Source organism: Helianthus annuus, chromosome 8 (genome assembly GCF_002127325.2).
Source record: "Helianthus annuus cultivar XRQ/B chromosome 8, HanXRQr2.0-SUNRISE, whole genome shotgun sequence".
NCBI lineage: Eukaryota > Viridiplantae > Streptophyta > Magnoliopsida > Asterales > Asteraceae > Helianthus > Helianthus annuus.
In genome coordinates, this window is record NC_035440.2 from 93,918,134 (window position 1) to 93,923,911 (window position 5,778).

Below are 5,778 nucleotides of genomic sequence, written 5' to 3' on the forward strand. Positions count from 1 at the left end.
TGTTGACCAATATTGACTTCAGACTTTTTGTAGACACAGTCAACAGACATTCCGTGCATCAACAATATATTTGGAATATATATTTCATAGTAAGACGCTTGTGTGATTTTATGATTATTTTGCGAACTATATGTATACTATTTTTAGAGTAAAAATAATATAACCTGAAAAATATCATGAAGTTAAGACCTCCAAAATAATACCAACGCCTTCACAAATAAATATCTAAGTTACATAGGTATTATTATTACCACCCGAACTTTAAATGTAAGTTAGGTATTTTCGGGAAAATACTCTTAAATGTGTATTTTGATAAAAGTATTATTTTGGAAATTGTATGGAATAAAATATAATATTTTTGGCAAAAATAGGTATATTTTGGAGATAGAATATTTTCGACAAATGAATAAAAATATATTTTATTAAGTGAGACTTAATAATATAATTTTTAGAATTGTAAAAACGCACATGTATTAAAACCCCCATCCTTGGGAATGAATTTTTATACAAAATAATTAAGAAGTGTAATTACGAAATAGTTGTCTAACTATTTCCCAAAAACGTTAAACCTTAAGCCAAGGCACGGCCGTCCGTCTAATAGAGGTTAGTACGTGTAGGTCGTCACGCAGCAGGTTGATTAGGAGTTACTATTTCGAGACGAACTTTTGTGAGTTCATGTCCCCCTTTTCTCTTAACTGTTTTCAGTTTTTATACTTCGGGGGTGAAATACATGTTACTATGATTACGAATACTTTTTACATGGTATGGTTAGCGTAAGGAGGGTTACTACTTAGATCATGTGAGTGAGTAGGCTGAAACTGGAGGCCATTAATCCTCATTGTAGGACCGAGGGTCATTAGTGGTAGATCTATCTGGGTGTAGCGAGCCCAACTTCAGGCCCAACAGAACGGACCTCGGGTTGACTTTGAGCTCGACGCAAAAATCTGCTAGGTTTGAGTCTTCCTACTGCACTTCACACATATCAATGGCCTTGCAAATCATTGGTGATCTCTTTATTTCCTTATTTGCTACATACCAAGGATTTTTTTTATACTTACAAAGGGTTTACATACTCACTTTACATGAACTCGCTCAACATTTTTGTTGATTTTTCAACTTACATGTGTTTCAGGGAATTAGGGATCTGGCGAGGTATGCTATGTTTTCAAGCTGCGTAAGAAGGGTGATGTCATCCAAGTTTAGGGGTTGTGGCCTTTACCTGGACAAGTCACAAGTCTTAAGCTGTGTTTATTTCATGTTTGTGGTTGTGTCATTCGAACAATGTTTTTATTTTGTTGGGTTGTAACTCATTGCATGTGTCGACTTTAAACAATGTTGTCATATTTTACTTTTAAGACTTGAATCAATGGATGAACATCATGGTTTTATTTGCATATAGCTTTGTTGTGATTAAGCTATGGTATTAAGAAGTCACACCAAATAAACCCACGCTTCCGCAAAGCCAGGGTGTGACAGCTTGGTATAAGAGCTTTGATCATAGCAAACTAGGATTCCTTCTCGAGTCTAGACTATGATCACTAGGGCTCCCACGAAAACATTTTTACGTTGCATACATTACGTCCAGATCCCGGATACAAAACATTTTTACAAACAAAAAGTATGAGCACATTTTTCAAAATTTAGGGATTCAGTCAGGGAGACTGAGGGGCCAATTTGAGAGATTGGGAAGGTTCTGGTCTGAGAGGCCAGGGAGTCAGTCTGAGAGACTGGGAGGGTAGTCTAGTGGGACTAGGAGATTCAGTCTGGGAGGCTGGGAGGTTAATCTAATGGGACTAGGAGGTTCAGTCTGAGAGGCTGGGAGGTTAATCTAGTGGGACTAGGAGGTTCAGTCTGAGAGGCTAGGAGGTTAATCTAGTGGGACTAGGAGATTCAGTCTGAGAGGCTGGGAGGTTAGACTAGTGGGACTAGGAAAATTTCTTGATTGCTTATTGGTGACTAACATGTTTATTTGATTATATGATTGATTATTTGTGCATGTGTGTGTGTTTGTGTTACAGACATCATGCCTTCATCAGGTACTGGAGAGTCGGACACTACAGATCCCATAGCCATAGTATCAGACGACATAGTTTCATCGGAGCATGAGGTGTACACTTCCGATACTACCAGCACAGACGATGACGACTTCCAGCCCTTTGCGCTGCCTGATGTCGTAGCCGAGCCTGCTGATGGCCATCTCGTTGGGGACTTGCCACTCGCGGTGATCCCTGCTCCTGTGCCCCTTGCAGCGTATCCCGTTGTTGATATGCCCATCGATATTGTTTCCGACGATGACGTCGATTTGTTTGAGGAGGACCCACTAGAGGATGACCTTGACGGCGAGGCCCATATTGCTGCCGGTGATGTCCTACTTCTTGCTGATGCTCCTGCAGAGGAGGCTCCCGTTCAGTCACCTGTTCCAGACTCCTTTGAGTCTGTGGCATCTGCACCTTCGCACACTCAGGGAGTGCAGCACCACCCACATGACGCCGACCCTGACATGGCGTCATCCGCTGCACCTGCACCTGCCCATAGCTTTGAGTTTGATCATGATGTTAACGATGATTCAGATCCTGTTTTTCCACCTGGTTTTGATCCAGACCATGATATTGAGTTCATTCATTTAGACCAGCCCTTGGAGGATCCTGTAGCCCCTGTCGATCCCTTGTTTGCTGATCCAGCAGATTTTGAGATGGAGTTTGTTGATCTGGAGCCTGCTGTGGCCCCTGAGCCAGTCATTGCTCCTGACCCCGCATTTGAGCATGACCATATTCATGCTGATGCACCTGTTGTTGCTCTTTTGGTTGATGATATACCTGTTGATGATCATCCTGTTGTTGCTCCACCGTTGGTGGATGATCATGCCGTTGATGCTCATGTCGATGCTCCTCATGTTGCTGACATTCCTGCTGATCCTGTTGTCGCACCTCTTCCTGATCCAGTGCCGGTGCTGTTCGACCGTGCACCTTTCGCGCCCCATATTGATCCACGATACGCGCACACCCGCAATGGGTGGATAGACGATGATGATGATTCCCACCTTTCGTGGTACCTGTTACACCCCCTGTGGCACCCGTTTCAGCCCCTGTTTCAGCTCCCATCGATGTACCCTTGCTACCCACACATACCACAGATGTTCACCGCACCGACTTACCTGTTACATTTCTTCAGGACATACCTCCACCATGTCATGGGGAGGGTTCATCTAATCAGCCATTTGGTCATACACCTTTTATGACAGGAGGAGATCAGTTTGTACCTCAGATTCCTCATTCTACTGTTGTTTCCACTGTCGCACCATTTGCTGCTGTACCATCCTTCGCTCCATCAGGTGAGCCGTTCCACTGGACCACGCCCCCCATTATGCCACCATCTGATCCGTATCACCCATATCACATGGGTTATTCTACGGAGGATATTCTCAGAACTTTCATGATACAGCAGGAGGCGCTGACCCGTCACGTACAGGAGCAGAAGAGCTCAACGACTCTCGTGCCAGTGCCAGACTCCACCTGCAGTATCACACCCTCCACGTCCACTTTCACCTGACTCTGCCGCTCGCTTTTGGACTCTTGAGCAGCAGAGAGCATACTTATTGCGCTCTCATCGCGCTATGGAGGAGGACTGGCTTCATATGCGACGTTTACTCTTTCATTTTCCCCCTCCTCCACTGCCATCAGCGTAGGCCATTTTGTACGACACGGGTAGACTTGTGATGAGAGGACCGCGATTGTGCAGACTTTACAGCCTTTTTGGAGACCGTATTTTGGATGATTATGATTTTTGATGTTTATATATTGGACGTTGTTGACATTGATTTGATAGTTTTGGACTAGGGCGATGTGGCCCTTAGTCGTTGATGTTGTACGATATAGTTATGAACTTACCTTACATTGTGGTCTTGATTTATGACAGCGCAATCGTAGCATTCTCATTATATGTGATGTTGATTGATTGTTTATGTTCTATAACATGAGATGTTATGTGGTTGATTTATTTATAACATGAGATGTTATGTGTTGATGAGTAGAATAAGTATGATTCATTTACTTATTATGGCCTGACCTACGTGAACACATCTTTTAGAAGATGTGTTAGTGCTTTATCTGTCTATCGCCTCCGTCAATCTAGTCTGTAGTAGAAACAGAAGAATACAAGATTCATATTGTTATATTAGTGTTAGTTAGTCAAAAAGGCAAGGTGGCATAACTGTAATTAATGAGATTTCTCATTAAACCCCTTGGCCTATAAATAGAACCTTTAGGGTTCTCATTTAGAACTTTTGCTACATTTGTCACTTGGAGGTTTCTAGAGCTAGAGAGAGAAACTAGAGAGAGAAAGTGACATCGTGATTCAGGTTCTTGTACGTTTTCAGATTTGATAAATAGAATCACGTTTATATTACGTCACGTGTGTTAGGTCGCGTTCGTGTACGGATTCCGCACGTTATACGTACGTTTCGCAATCGTTTCGGAGTCAAAACTGGTCCTAACAAGTGGTATCAGAGCAGGAGCTCGATTGCACTGATCTTTCACATGATTTCGCACAAAATTACATCAGATTCAGATCCGATTTCATCTTCTTCTTCATCTTTTTCATATTTCTCACGGTTTTTACTGTTTTTCATCGAATCGAACAGGTTTTCACGGTCCGTTTCAGCTGATTTTTGGATATATTGTGCGTATACATCTGATCTACAACCCTACCAAGTTTCAGATCGAAACTCCTAGCCGTTTAGGAGAAATCGAAGTTTTTTCGTTCGGATTCGCGTCATAGTTGCAGGTCCGCTCCAAAGTATATGTTTGGTTCGCTTTTTCGAACAAAAACAGCAGATCCGCTTATTGGTTTAGTTGGTTCGCTCATTGATCAAAGTTGTGGTTCGCTCATTGGTCACAAAGTAGGTTCACTTATGTAGGTTCGCTCTTAGTATCATAAAAGGTTCGCTCATAGTGTCATATACAGTATAGGTCCGCTTTTAAGTCAGATTAGTGGTGGTTCGCTTTTGTGGTACATATATAGGTTCGCTTTTTAGTCATCGTCTTCATGTTGATTTGAAACAATACAAAAGTTACCGACCCATGTGAGGAAGTGTTGTTTTTAATTGTTGAAACAGTCGGCCCAATCAGCATCTGCTTTAATAGTTGTTGGTCCTATAGGATAAGTCGGTCAGTTTTAGTGGGTTCTTTTTACAAAAGTGTGCAGGTGATTGTTAGTTTAGAGGTCCAAATTGGCGGCCCAATCATGGTTTAAGGCAACCGGCTCACTATATATTAAAGGTCAAATGAAAAATTGATGTGCAATAAATGTTGTCAGCTACATTTGATTCGATCCATGTGCAAGAATATTAACAATTAATAAGTGATCTGATCTTAACGGCCTAATGAGAATTATGTGCATTTGACATTGTTAAGTTGTTGATTTGATTTGATGCCATAAACTGGTAACTATTAGTGAGGTCCAATCAAAACATAGTTATCACAATCATCGGCCCACTTAATAAACAACTAATATGTCGGTCCAATTAATATGTAGTTGAATATTATAGTTGCCGCCACTAAAATTGATCGGTCCAATCAGTAGTTTGGGCGGCCCATATATTAAAATTGTATAAGTGGGTTTGCATGTTGGCCACTAAAAAGTTTATAAGTTTGCCGCCCAATTCTTTGGCCCAATCAAAGTTGCCGCCCAACTAACAGTGGTTCAAAATGTCGGTCAAGTGAGGTGATATATAAAAGAATTGTGTCGGCCATTTGAATATTACAAGATTGGACGGTCCTA